Raw genomic sequence first — 16,122 nt, 5'->3', positions numbered from 1 at the left:
ACTCTTGCCCAAATCCCAGTAAAAAGCGTAGTATTAGATATAGTTGTCACTGATATCCCTCCCAAATTTGGAATGCTCCTTTCAAGGTCTTGCTATGCCAAATTAAGGGGAACTCTACAGATGCACATGTCTTATGCCACTATTCCAGTTCATGGGGGACAACAACTTAGGTTGTATAGAGAGGTAAGATTTGTAGACACTGTATACAAAACAGATCAACCAAGGAACCATCCCATTTATGCAATTGATCAAGACTTTGGATGTTTTCAACTCTCTTCAAACCAAATACATGAATCCCAAGTAAAAATTGAAGATGTAATTGAAATCCCTATTCCAAAACAAACTGATGTATGGAAGTTATTCTTTGATGGTTCTTGTACAAAGGATGGAGCACGAGCTGGGGTAGTACTAATCTCACCAGAAAAAAGAAAATATTGCACAATTATGTAAACTTGATTTTGAAGTTACAAATAATGTAGTAGAATATGAGGCTTTTCTTCTAGGACTACAATTAGCCAAGAGTTTAAAGGTACAAAACTTGAGTGTTTTCACTAACTCAAAGCTCATTGTTAAACAACTTAGAAATATTTGCCAAACAAAACATCCTATGCTTAGATATTATCGAAATGAGGTTTGGGATTCAGTTGAAAATTTATTTAATACTTTTAACTTGACTTACATCCCAAGAGATCAGAATATTCATGCAGATTCCCTAGCTATCTCTGCTAGTTCATTTAAAATCCCACATCAAACGAATGTGCTCTATCAAATACAAGTCAAATATAGGCCATCCATCCCAGATAATCTAAAATACTGGCAGATATTTGAAGATGATGAACAACTAAAATATTTTCATCAGGTTGTAGACGAATTTTTAGTTCTACAAATTGATGAAGATAGAACAGAAAAAAATGAAAACACAAATGAAAATTATAGTTCAAATTTCAATTCAAAAATTTCCAATCATGATATCATTCAATTTTCTAACAATTTTATTCCCATAGGTCTCATTCCTTTATAGATATTTTTTGATCAAAATGATGTCCTCAGAAACCCACCATCAATTTCTCCACAAGATGAAATAGAGGAAGTAAATATTGAAACAAATGATGACATTAAGAACATCAAAATCTATGCATCCTTAGATCTCAAAATCAAAGTTCAATACCTTAAGTTACTTGAAAAATGTAAGGATGTTTTTGCCTGGACCTATGTTGATCTAAAGACTTATGATACATCACTGATACAACATAAGATTCCTTTAAAACCAGAAGCTAAGCCTTATCAACAGAAAATTTGGAGGATTAATCCAGTTACTCTACCAACTGTAGAAAAGGAAATTAAGAAAATGCTAGATGCCCTGATTATTATGGCTCTTAGATACTCTAATTGGGTTGCCAATCTAGTTCTTGTTAGAAAGAAGAATGGGGAAATCAGACTTTGTGTGGACATTAGGAATTTGAATAAAGCATCATTAAAAGATAACTATCCTTTCCCAAAAATGGATCAGTTACCTCAGATGGTTTCAGGAGCATAAAGACTTTCCATGCTTGATGGATTTTCATGTTACAATCAAATAAACGTTGATCCAACAGACAAAGAGAAGACAACTTTTACTACACCCTGGGGTAAATTTATGTATTCTAGAATGCCCTTTGGCTTATCCAATGTTGGAGAAACGTTTTAGAGAGCTATGGATATAGATTTTGTGGGTTAGGTAAAAAAATATGTACTTATTTATATTGATGACATAACAGTTTTTTCTAATTTTGATCAAAAACATCTAAAGCACTTGATGAAGGTTTTTGACAGGTGTAGGAAACTCGGAATATCCCTGAATCCTAAAAGTCTTTGTTTTCTATAAAATAAGGAAAACTACTAGGCCATATAATCTTAAAGGAAGGAGTGGTGATTGATCCCAAACGTGTATGTTCCATAAAAACATTGTCATTACCTAGAAATAAGAAAGAGATTCAAGCTTTCCTAGGCAAGATTAATTTTTAAAGAAGATTCATCCCAGATTATGTTGAAATTGTAAAAGACATAACTGATATGCTTCGAAAGGATCATGAATTTAAATGGTCTGTCTCTTCTAGGTATGAATTTGATCAAATCAATAAATCTATCTCTGAAGCTCCAAACTTCCCAAGTCCTGATTATACCAAACCATTTAGTATCTTTTCCTTTGCCTCTAAAACAACCCTTGTTGTTGTTTTATTATAAAAGAATGAAGATTCCCATGAACAAACTATAGCCTTTTCTAGTAAGGTTATGAGAGATGTTGAGCTTAAGTATGAAATAATTGAGAAGCAAGCCTATGCCCTTATACAAGCCCTAAAATCATTCAGGATGTATGTCCTACACTCACCTAACACTACTTATGTTCCTAACAGTGCTGTAAAAACTATTTTAACTCAGCCAGACACTGATGGGAAGAGAGGTAGATGGATCATTCAAATAATGGAGTTTGATCTAATTATCAAAACTATGAATCTAGTACAGGGTCTAGGATTGGCTAAGCTTCTAGCTAAATACAGCTGTAAAGTGTTGGGCATAAACTCTGCTTGGGGAATCCAAGGGGAGAATCCACAAGAACCTTCCTAGTCACTAGAAGGGGAGAATCCATAAGAACCTTCCCAACATCCTGAAGAAAAGAATCCACAAGAACCTTTACCTTTAGATTAGACCATTTCCCTACACATTGATGAGAAATTTCTTTTGTCAAATTGGTATCAAGATATTGTAAATTTCTTGATTCATTTTGAGTGTCCAACATCATTCTCCAAAAGTCAATGTAAAACTCTCAAATTGAAAGCAGTCAAGTACTGTATCATAAATGCAAATCTATACTGGAAGGACCCACTAAATATCTTATTATTATGTTTAATAGAATCAGAGGCTGAAGGGATCATTGATCAGTTTCATACAAGATTTTGTGGAGGACAATATGCTTGGAGAGCAACAACATATATGATATTAAGGGTAGGATTTTGTTGGCCAACATTGTTCTTACAATTAGGAGCAAAAGTCAGAAGTTATGTTCCTTGTGAGATCTTTTCTCGTAAGAAGAAACTAGAATTTCTTCCACTCATCCCTACAATAGTCTCAGCGCCTTTTCTCCAATGGGGATTAGATTTTATTGGAGAGATTCATCCCACTTCAAGGAATCAACATAGATGGATCCTCACTGCAACAACTACTTTACTAAATGGGTGGAAGCAATTCAAGTAAGAAATGCTACTAAGTGAGTAGTAATCAAATTCATTGAAGAAAACATCTTATCTAGTTTGGTTGCCCAACCCAAATTGTTACTAACAATACCACAACATTTTACAGTGTTAAAATGATAATATTTCACTAGAAATATTAGATTATGTTACATCATTCAACTCCATATTATCCTAAGGGTGATGGTCTTGCAGAATAATCCAATAAAAGTCTGGTAAAGGTTATCAAAAAGACTTTAGCAAATCATAAAAAGAGATGGGACACTCATCTAATTTAAGTAGTCTCGAAAAATAAGATTACTCCAAAGAGATCTACTAGAAAATCTCCTTTTTAGTTAGTTTATGGGAAAGATGCAATCTTCCTTACCAACCTGGCCTTCCCTATGTTAAAATTCCTGTAGGATTGAACTGATGAACCTGATGATTTTTCAAGGAGGACAAATCAAATTATTGAATTAAATGAAAATATAGATGAATTTCAATACAAATTGAAATAATATCAGAATAAGATGAAGATCATGTTTGACAGAAGAACCAGGGAAAGGGACTTCAAGGAGGGTGATCTAGTTCTAAGATGGGATTCCAGAAGAGAAGACAAGGGAAAAAATGGCAAGTTTGACAAACTTTGGTTTGGACCTTTAGCTATGGTTGAAGTAAAGGGAAACAACACTTTTGTGCTACAAAATCTTGAGGTGCTATATTCCACATATCCTATTAATGGAAGGTTTCTCAAACATTACATTCAATACTGATAACTTGAAGTAGATTTCACTACTACCATTGTAAAAAGGTCTGGTTTACTTTACTTTTTCAAAATGTCAGTGTGAGTTTTTCACAGCTAAGACTCCATAGCTTGAGGAGAAGGCACATGGATCTGTAGGTTCTCCGCATTCTACATGGAGCCGATGTTGTATCTTTTTTTTGGTTTTGGTAAGTTAGCATCAATCAGTCAAAAAATGAAAATATATTTCAAGAAAATGTTAAGTTAGGATATGGACAAAAAGAATATTGAAACAAAAAATGTTAGGGATATTATGATGAATAAGTCCATATCAAATAAAATGTTAGAATATATGCCCTAAAAAAGGAAGGCACAAAAAATAAAATGTTAGATTAGAAAGAAATGAAAAATAGTAAATTCTGAAAGTTTTGCAAATCTAAATGCCACTACTCTTAGTGAACTTTATTTTTACAAATAAAAGTTGTGTGAAGATTGTTTAAATTCCACACTAGTTCATATAATCCAATTGTACAGTTTAATCATGATTGGATTAGATTTAAATTGTTTGTCAATAGGTAGAAAATAAAATTGGTTCAACAGTTTAATCTGAGCCAATGGAAGCAGTAAGGGATAGAAGTGGATTAATCATTAAAAGGAAATGTTGAGTTTCTAGTCTAAATGCACTCGAGTGACTATGATTGAAAAATGTTAGGAAAGTTAAGGGTAGGTAGACAAATGAAATGCAATTGAGACATGAAAGGATTTTTATCCTAAGTTACAAAATTGGATATATGTGCATATGATGATAGGTTTTAATTAATAATAAGTTTCCCATCTCAATGATATTTTGTAATGTTTATGCTTTATCCATTCATTCACCGTGAAACCCCATGCATGTCACATCCATCACAACTTTTGACCCCACCATTACTCTTCGCCTCACGACATTAAACTTCATTCGTATTCTTTTCATCCCACACATTCCCCAAAGATCTGACGGCCTACATTGCTCCTCAACCATCCTTTGATGTCTGAATGTTATCGGCGGGTGGGGGCTCCAAAGTCGGAAGTTTTGGAAACCGCTCTTCGAAACTAGCAACCCCTGTTCCTAGTCATTTGGGACTTAAAACCCCAAACTACTTACCAACCAGATTTACCCCTGAACGCAGTTTTCATCTCTTCCATCACTGTTGCTCCTATGTCATCATCCACATCTACTCCCATGTCACTTCCTCTGTCCAATCAGCTTCCACCTCCTTGCCCGTTATCCATTTAATTCGCCACCCCTCACACATCAATATTCCATTGATCCATTTATCAGTCCCGTTGAGGAATTAATACCAATTGAACCATTGATTAATGACCCTGCTCCATTTTATACCTTATAAACCTGTTCTTTCATAAAAAATAGTTACACAGCGCATTCCTGAAACTCGATTGATCACTGGATATTTTCATGCTTACAGTCCAAATGATAATTCACCATTCAAGTGAATTATTTTGTCTTGTCCACAAGCGAGTCAGCATCCAGGTCCACTTAATATGTTTTCAGTTATACTATTATTTTATTATCACTATGTTTCAGCCCAATTCTTCCAATCTCTGTCTCTTTCAGCTTGCAATTCAATTAACAAAATGCCTCCTAAGGGGAAGGAAGTTGCAGAAATCCCAAATCCTCTCATTCATCCACAAGTTGACTTCCATCATACTCCCCTGGTTGACAGAGACTGTAAAATCTCTGAGTCTTTGTCTGAATTTGATTTGTTTGAGATCTATTGCTGGATGGAGGACCAATTAGTTGATCAGATGGATGAAATAGGACTTTGGGACTCCCACCTTCCTCATTACATTTTCCCTCGGATACACAGAGCACCTGAATTTGTCAGGAAATGTCATGAATCCTATGACCCCACTCAAAGGGCTATTATTTCACCTACAGGAGAAATCATGTGCTCCATCAATGCCTAGTCTATTGACCAAATGTTGCAGGCCCCAACTATTGTACCAACCCATCCTTTTTCTCATGAAATCCTAATAGAAACCTATCAGAAGCTGGATTTCACCAAAAGAGCTCAAATCCTACAACTTTTCCCAGCTGTAGATAGCGCTCTGCCTAAAAGAAACCCTCCCTATGATTCATATATATTTCCAGACAAAACCAAGCAAATTACCACCATTCTCTCTTATCTCCTTGGTTACTATTCTGATCAATATGTTGGTTTCTCGTCAATATTTTCTGCTGGTTCCAAACCCACTGTGCTTTTTAACTTTAGCCAATTTCTAGCTGAGGCTATTCATGAACAATTTGTTCAGTTCAATACTAAAGACGTATTCAAGTATGCTTCAGTACTTGTATATATTTTTGTCTATTTTCAACGAGACAAGTTTCCATTCACCTTGCAAAAGCTAGATGAAGAAGGGAACCATCAATTAGTGATCTTTTGGACTTCTATGGGAATGAAGGAGAAGGAGGAAATTTTATATAAACAGTTCATATAATTGTTTATTCTTCCATCCATTAATCTTATGAGCAGCACTCTAGTACTAAGAATTAGTGATGAAATTGTGAAAGTGTTATAGCTTGTTGATCAAGCCACAACAGGAGATTGGTATCTTTACCAAAATTATACAATGATCAGAGTCTATGGCTGTAAGCTCCCACCCTACAAGCTTCGCAAGTACCTCCCTATCAAAATTTTTTGCATTAGATAGAATACATTAGGCATAGGCTAAATGCATATGAGGTACATTTTATGGCTGCAAAAAAAAATCATAGTTTAAGCTATAGGCTCAGGTTGGTCCATTCATCTGTAATAGTAGAGTAGCAGGAGAAGAAGTAGACAGGTTATTGAAGGAGATGAAGTTCGGTCTCAGCTTCACTTGGTCTTATGACCCAATGTGAGTGATTTCTAGACTCATAGTTGAAAATAAGTTTACTCCATACCATCACACAGCCAGGATTGAAATAGAGCAATACAAAATCAGTCAAAATGGAAGGAGAACACCCATAAAAAATTTGAAGAATAGAGAGACTCTACTTCGAATGTACAAACTCCACTTGCACAGGAAAAGACAGATAAATGAGCAAAGGAAGAACAATAATCCGCTACAACTAAAGCATCAAGTCAAGGATGTAGGATTGTAAAGAAGAGACCCAGGATTTCGGTGAAGGTTATTGCAACTAATGAATCACAGAAAACAACATTTGTTGGACTTGGAGAGACATTTATTTTCACACAGTCTAGTAGAAAATATACTCAGTCTCCCATTCATTCCCCCACATCTCAGGAACAACAGGTGATGTAGATCAGTCAAGGTAGTCAGAAGGATAAAGAAGATGACATGTTTCATGTCCTGTGAAATTAAGAAGAAGAATGAGGAGTCGAAATTGAACACTTATACTCAATTCTGGAAACATTCTTCGAGTTCTCAAGCTAGACTTATTTCAGTCTTTTACTTTGAAAAGGGTAAGATGCAGATGGCTTTCTTACAAGATCAGATTCTAGAGCCCAATACTGCTACACATTACTATAAGAAAACCTCCTTTGAGTTTAATGTTAAAGATGTACATCCAATTGACCAAATTGAGATGCATAAACAGACTGGCCAAATGATTTCTTCTACTTTCACTAACACTACCATGAGTTTGTCAAATTTGTAGGTCACCTTGGCCAATACAAAATCACAACTCAATTTGGAAAAAATTTCCTCATTGGAAAAGGAAACCATGATCAAATCTTTGGAAGATCTGGTGCTAAAAATGGGATATGATCCCTCCAATATAAATGTTGTAGAAGAACTTGTCAGGAAGAAAAATGTGGAGGTTTCAGCACTAAGGAAACAACTAAAATTTCCAGCTTCAGAGGACCTAATGACTAAAGAGATTGAAGAAACTAAGACTAAGAAATTTGACGTGATGAAGCTCATCATGGAACAAAATCTACAAATAAAATAGATGGAGGAACAAATGGAGAAACTTGTCAAAGAAAAAGAGGAAGTTGTTAAGAAGGCCAATATTCCAATAGAAGTAGTCCCTCTTACAACGGTCTCCATAACTACAATAGCAACCACAAGTACAATAGAAGGAGTTGGACATCTTGTTGATGATGTTTAGAACCTCTCTATTCAGACAAAAGAAATCAAGAAATTGTAGGATTAGCTGAATACACTTCAACACATGAAAGAAGTATTAGATAGATCATGTGCAGCTAAGTTGCAAAGGGAAAAAGGACAAATTGAGGTATTGCAGAAAGAAGTCAAATATTATTACCTTGGAAATAAACTCGGTTTGGAAAAGGAAATTTTATGGGGAGAGATTATTGAATTAATCAAAGATATCTGGCCTTATATCAGGATAATCTTTGATCAAAAGGACTTGTTGGAAAAAGCTCAGGAAGCTATTGAAACTATCTCAAAGGAACTTGAGGATATGCCAGAAGCTACCACTGAAATAATCAAGTTTCTCAATTCTAAAGACAACTATGAGCTTGAAGAATTTGGTATTAATGACAGGATAGCAGCCATACTGGAGGTGAAGAAGATTATTACAAAGAAAAATCTCATTCTTTAGCTGGAGGAAAAATGTAGCAGTGTTAATGTCATAGTTCAACGTTTTTTCAGCAGGTTATAACCCTTGACTAGCAAGGGTTTTCCCCCTATGCTTTTGATAAATGATAAGTTAATGCCCATTGAAGACTATGTCTGAAAGCTTATAGAGGTCAGTACTAGTGCAGCCAAAGTTTCAAACATAAAAGATTCGGCAACACCAAGGGTTGTGCTGGATGCACTCAGAGATACCTTTTTCATTCTAAATGAAATTAGACATATATTTTTAGTAAAACCCACTTTTACTAAATATACAGAAATGAATGAGGTTTATCAAAGGGTAACTAAGTTATATATCCTAGATAAGAAACACAGGGAACAATTAATTGATTTGCTTGACTGAAAGGGGGATCAAAAACATTCAACATTTTTAGGAACAATCATCAACAACTCAGCAACATTCAACATTTTCAGGAACAATCATCAACAGTTCAACACCAAAATAGTGACAGATCGACTATCAGTTCATTTTCTTGATTTTGTATTAATCTATTTTTGTAAATCTGTTTAAGATATTTTCCTAGCTCTAAGATTGTATAAATAACTCTCTTTCATGAGTTATTAAGGGTTTCACCCTTGAAGAAACATTTGTAAGCACTAAATGTACTCAGCTTTTTCTGAATCATTAATAGCAAAGCAAAGGATTCTGAATTTTGATTCATACAGTTTCGTATTCCTTGTAAGTTTTTCCAGTTTTCATTCACTGTGTTTTCTTCATATTCTTAAGTTTTACAAAGATAACCAGGTAGGAGTAGTTGTTTCTCAATTTACTCCTATAAGCTTTCTGAAGTGATCATCTTTAAAGAGAATGAATTATATAAACTGTTTGTTTGACTAATTCCCTCTAAATCATAAAATCATCAGCATCTTTGTAATCTTGGGCATATTCTGTTAAACTTTCTGAACATTGTTTGAAGGTTTTCTAACTTATGGTTATTTAATTTTCTATTTGAAAACTGTAATAGTCATATCATCTTTCTATTTCTGCTCATCACCAGACAAGCTAAATCACTGTGTGGATTTTAATAGCAACCCTTTGTTTAAATATTAGTATTATTCAAAAAGGTTAGGCATCACTGTTTTAAATATGTTTCATACATTGGTCCTCCAAAATTAAAACAAACCCCCCAAAAAAAATATCTTAGATGCCCTGGCATGATAGCTAACCATTATCATCCCAGAGATACAACAATTACAAAACATCATTGGAGTCTACACCAACTAGATGTGAAGTATGCATTTTTAAATGGAGAATTGAAAGAAGAGGTTTATTTCAAACAACTTGAAGGGTTTATCAAACAGGGGCATGAGCATTTAGTCTGCAAATAAAAAAGGCATTATATGGTTTAAAATAGGCACCCAGGTCGTGGTATGAAAAAATTGATTCATTTTTGCTGCAACATAGCTATAAGAGGAGTAAAAACGACCCAAATCTATATATTGTGTTTGATGAAAAGGGGTGAATTGTTTTAATTTCTTTATATGTAGATGATATTATTATTACAAGAAATGTTGATGAGCTCATTAAAGAAATCAAGGTGTTGATGTCAAAGGTTTTTGAGATGAGAGACATTGGAGAGTTACACTATTGTTTGGGTCTTGAAGTGTAGAGGGATTCTGGCCAAACTTTTTTGTCTCAAGGAAATTATGTCAGAAGCTTATTGAAAAAGCTTAGAATGGATCAATCCAAAGCTGCCTCAGTGCCTTTAGAGCATAATGGAAAACTTATGAATGACGATGGTTCTAAGGAGGTGGATGCAACACTACACTGACAACTAGTTGGGAGTTTGATTTTTCTAACTACAACTAGACCTTATTTAGATTTTCCATTCAGCGCTTTGAGCAAGTTTATATCAAATCCTCTTGAGAGTCATTAGGTGGCAGCGAAAGACATATTAATGTATATTCAAGGAACCTTAGACTTTGGTATTAAATAAATTGATTCGTTTGATGTTATATTGACATGTTTTTCAGATTTAGTTTGGGATGGAAATCTAGATGACAAATGATCCATAGGTTATGCATTCAACATTGGGATTGGGGTCATTGAATGGAGCAACAAGAAACATAACACTATATCCTTATATTCAGTTGAAGTAGAGTATCAAGCAAGGTGTGCAACAATGTTTGAGGTAGTTTGGTTGAGGAGATTTCTCCATGATGCTAGAGAAGGACACAAATATCCTATAGTTATCAGATGTGACAATCAAAGCTCAACCAAACTTGAAAACAATCTCGTGTTTCACAAAAACACAAAGCATATTGATACGCAGTTCACTTTTTTAGACAGAACGTTCAGCCAAAAGATATTTATATTGAATACTATAATACTTGTGATAATGCAATAGACATTTTCACCAAGCCCATTGGAAAAATTAAATTTGAATTATTTACGAAGATGTTAGGAGTATTAGTGAACCCTTTCTCCATTAAGGGGGAGTGTTCAAATTAATGGAGCAATATGTATTATTGGAGAGAGTTTCTTCATTAGTTGTGCACGTGTCCTATTTTAGGAATTAGTTCCTTCTTTTTAGGTGTTAGATTTAACTCTCCTATTGTCATGTAAACTTATATATTCTTGTTTCTTAATGATCAATGCAAGCATTCTCCGTGACGCAGTTTCCAAGTGCACCTTGCTCATGAGAGCTGCTAAATTTCAGAATATATTTCTTTCTTCCATTTTTAATAATTACTAGAGTTTATCTCTCATTTTCTCATTTTATCATCCTTTTAATAGCTAAAGTGTTCACTAGGGAAATCCACACAATATAACCTGTAGTTTAGTTCTTTCTTTCCTATATGAACCAGCATGCCATGATATCGTTCTTAAGTGTTTGGATTTCATAACCTTTCCCACATGCCTTCATTGTAGACTAGTCTCCATAGTTTTTAAATAGCTAGAGGTAGATTGAAAAGATGAATGCTTTTTAGACCAAAGCATAGAGGCTTCTATATCCTTGAACTATTTGGGTTGCTATGAGAAGGGATGTGGGAATGTATGAGAAATCAGATGTGTCTCAAGCTAATGATGGTTGGTTTATATTAAAAAGGATCAACTAAATATGCTAAGAGGAAGAGGATAGTTATAGAATGTCCAACTATGAAGCTAGAATTTATTAGGTTCCTGAAAAACATTTTATTTCCACACATTCTATATATATGAGGCATGAAGATAACCCAAAGCTTGAACGGTCTAGCATTGAAATTAGTGGATAAGCGATATCAAAATTGCAAACTAAGACAAGTCTTCCAAACATGAAAGATATACTAACACATAAGTGCATTTTATTCGTCTTAATGTGGTGAAACTCTCTTGATGCCCAAGTATTTCAATCTATCTTAGTAATTAAATACTTTGGCAGAAAATGGTCATATCAAGGTCTATATTCAAGCAGTCCAAGCAATGTTTTTTTGCCATAGCCAATTCAAGTGCATTCAGCACTTGTGCAATGTGGATGATGAATAAAAACACATTTAAAGGTAATCTCAAATGCTCTAACGGATGCATTTCCATTCATTTTTTCTTGAATGGCTTGTGTAACAGCCATAAAAATAAAAAAATTGTAGGAGAAAACATCATATTTACAATGACGCGTTGGTTGCATTGGTCCAACCCCTCCTAGTAGTTCTCTATTTGGAATGCATTGTTTTGAGTGCTTTTCCACAAGATTATTTCTTAACATGGTGGGCTCAAGTTTCAGAAAATTAGAATGCTTATAAGTGTGGGTCTTGATTATAAGCGTGTGCCATGTCATTCCAATTGTAACCTTGCTCCTCTTCTTTCTACATATGTTGTGCAATTTCTTTCAACCTATCATCTCTGAAATTGAGGTAGGATGTAATGGGACATTTTATCATATCACCACCATACATAGCCCCAAGTAAATTGTGTTCCCCCTGGAGTGTTGTTCGTTACGAGGCCATTTGAATTTTCTAATCTTATTTTCTCCTTGCTTTTAGGTAATTTTTTAATATGCCGCTTTATAACAAGGAATCGGTGAATCCAAAACAGTCATCCCTACCATAAGAACTATTCCCATCACCTTTTCCCAACGTTGTCATAGAAACTAGGCTGTAAATAACCATGCCATGAAAATCATGCTACATGGTTTATCTATCTCAGAAGTTCGACGTTATGTTGGATTTTTTTTTGTTAATCCTAGAAGTTTGACATTGTCTTGTATTGTTTTTTAGGTTAATATTAAAATTTCCACATTATCCTGTATTTTTTTATTAATCTTAGAAATTCAACATTATGTTGTATTTTTTTGTTAATCCTAGTTTAAGTTCACAAATCAAATATATTTTCTTTTATTAATCTTAGAAATTCAATATGTTTTTGTTAATCCTAATCTAAGTTCACAGATCAATTATGTTATGTTATTATAAGGGATTTAGAAAATATTGTAAATATTGTAGTTATTTATCATGTAAATATGATACTCTAAAGTAATGGAATAAGTTTTTGTAGTTGCTTCAGCTCATTTAGCATTTGTTTTCTAGTATACAATGAAAACCCCGTTTCCACAATACTTTCTCATAACCTATCCATCTTTTGTCATCTTAGTACAAGAACTCGGCAGTGTTGATCATTATGAGATGTCTTCACGATTAGCCTTATATGCTACGGAAAAAGTGGCTGACATATTTGATGAGGGTAATACTCAAGAGACCTAAGTCATCATTGGGATATTTAGTGTTTTATAAAATTCAAATCACTTAAAGGTCACCTAAAGATGTAGACATCACAATGTTTGGTCTCGGAGAGTATTCTCATTCTTGATTACAACGTTATTGGTCAGGTTTTTTTTGGTTTAATACATTCTGTTTAACTAGAATTATACTTGTACTCTACAACTCATTCTAGTTCAGAATCGATCCCTCCCCTTTATCATACAGATATAATCCAATTTATATACAAGTATGAAGGTGAAAAGGACAGTTACTCGAAGAAAGATAAAAAAAATCCAATCACTTGAATGTGGACATAAATCCAACATATCGTTAACGTTGAAGATTTATCAACTTGCTAACATGGAAACATACAGTCGACACATTTGGTCGTCCTTTGATCTGTCACCGCGGTCAGGTAAATAGCCAGGGTTTAGTAGTTGCGTCTGGATTCTCTGATACGATCACGAGGCCCACGTTGTTCCAATTTTTTAATAAAATTCCCATCGGGCTGTAGTCGGCCTCTCTCTTTATATATATTCTCATCTTATTATGAGTCTGCAAGGTGGTCGCTGAGAGATAGAATTGCATTTAAGCTGTTTGTTTTGTGTTTGTTGGATCGATCAGGTCACAGACCATGGGTAGATCTCCTACTTCTTGTTGTAGTTGGAGATGTTCAAAACAGGAGAAAGGCCTCAATCGCGGGGCTTGGACTGCTAGCGAGGACAGGATTTTGAGTGAATACATTAAAAGTCATGGAGCTGGTCAATGGAGATCTATTCCCATTAAAACAGGTGACCCATTTTCCCTATTTCCAAGAGTGGAATGACTATGAATAATCCATATCTCTTAGGCTTATGAGATGCAGTAGGGTTAACTGTGTGTGGAATGTTGATTTCAATAGTATTTCATAATTCTAGCCCGTTAAACTAATTTTAAAATATTTACAGAATCTGCAAATCTAACTTAAGTTAATGTTAATTCAAGAAATATGATAAAAAGATGTGAAAAACATCTTTTAGATTTTCTTCGGAAACGTAAGCTTCTAAACTAATAATAGACTGAGTTTGAGCTGAAGATGTTTGTTTTACAGGTCTTAAGCGATGTGGAAAAAGTTGTAGACTGCATTGGTTGAACTATCTTCGTCCAGAAATTAACCGTGGAAATATATCTCCCGAAGAAGAAGATCTATTAATCAGATTACATCGTCTACTTGGTAATCGGTATGCGATTCAAAATCCTAGAATATGACGACGCAATGTTTATTAGATGCATACTGTAACCAATAACTAACCAGTAAATGGGTGGGTTGTATATGCTTATTGTTGGATTTTTTATATGTTTAAATTTGACTGTAAGTATATTTACTACGGATTTTCTACTTCCTTAAATTTAACTGTAAGTATATTTACTACGGATTTACTTAAATCTAATCTAAATGTATTTATATTTACTACCCATGGTCAAGTTAGTTATTTTCGGAAGATGAATAAACACTCAATCGAGAACTAGTATAATGATTTCTTTTCTTCAAATTTGGAAGGTGATATATAGAGTTAAGCAGAGGACCATTAATATGTCATGGTAATGTGTACTCTACAGTTGGGCATTGATAGCTGGGCGACTTCCTGGTAGAACAGGTAATGAAATAAAGAATTATTGGAACACCCACATGAGCAAGAAGGTACGACTGCATGATTTGGAGACCAAATTTCAAAATCATTTCAAGCGAAGGCACACGGATTCTTACTCTAATTATGGTGAGGGAGGAGTCGTAGATAAAGATATTTATACCTTTCAGAACACACCAGTAAACACAACACCAGTGAGATACAGCGAAAAGGTAGTAGCAGACGTATGCAATCTTGATAGTTATAATTATGATAATGTTCCGGATACCCATGACAGTATTAATCAAGAAGAAGGCAGGAAAGCAACAGTTGTTCATGCTATGGAAGTAGATACCTCCAAATCATGGTGCCAATTATTGTTGGACAATTGTATGGGAGATTATCAGTACGATCGATTGGAAGCGGTTTATGGGCTTCAAGAAAGGAGCATTATACGCACTAGCAATGCAACAGACGATCATCACAACACTACCTCTCCTTCCCTCAGCAGAGGGATAATCTTAAAAAAAAATCGTTCTTCTTGTAATTTATTTGACCAGGAATTCTCACATTCCAAGGATTTCAGTTTCTCATATTTAGATAGCTTCTTGGATTTGGGCGAGCCGTCCTTTGTTCTTTCATAGATCATAGCAGGTAGAGTTTAGGTTTGGACAGTGTGATTAGATTAGAATTTAGTTTATTAGAGACCCAATGGCTCTGGCAGAGACATTGTTGTTGATATCAAGAAGTTTGGCCTCTGCGTTCACTTTTGGTTTTCAATGTAAAGGAACTTTGAAGTTTTATCCCGCACAGGATTTCTTGTGTGGCGTAATATGTATGATTAGACGAGAAATGTGTGAACCAATAAAACGTGACAACGGATGTAGAAAATGTGGCATGAAAGTGACAACGGATGTAGAAAATATGTATGATTAGATGAGAAATGTGTGAACCAATAAAACGTGTTTGTGTCTAGCGTGATTTAGCCAACGGTTTCAAGGAATCTTCTATGATGAATAGGCGCAAATGTCAATGAGAAGCCTAATTTCTGTGCTAAAAATATTTTGGAATATTTATTAATTTAATAATTAGTTCAAAGTCTTGCTTTGTTGGATGGGAATAATAAAGTTTTTTAATGGGCAATATGAAAAGCAATGAGAATATCATTGACGTGTTGTATGGCGTTTAATATTATATTATATATGACTTTTTTGTCATGATTTTGATTGACAGTATTGCGTTTAATATATATTATATCTGACCTTTTTTGTCATGATTTTGATTGACA

At 34.4% G+C, this 16,122-nt stretch overlaps 1 pseudogene; it reads left to right on the top strand.

Moving 5' to 3' along the window:
• Nucleotides 1–13,861: 13,861 nt before the first annotated feature.
• On the top strand, nucleotides 13,862–15,478 carry LOC149256522 (transcription factor MYB1 pseudogene; annotated as a pseudogene).
• Nucleotides 15,479–16,122: the final 644 nt, after the last annotated feature.

This window comes from Pinus tabuliformis, chromosome 7 (assembly GCF_031772625.1).
Source record: "Pinus tabuliformis cultivar Carrire ecotype Pingquan chromosome 7, CPIR1, whole genome shotgun sequence".
Classification (NCBI taxonomy): Eukaryota; Viridiplantae; Streptophyta; class Pinopsida; order Pinales; family Pinaceae; genus Pinus; species Pinus tabuliformis.
This window is presented reverse-complemented; position numbering and strand designations above follow the sequence as displayed.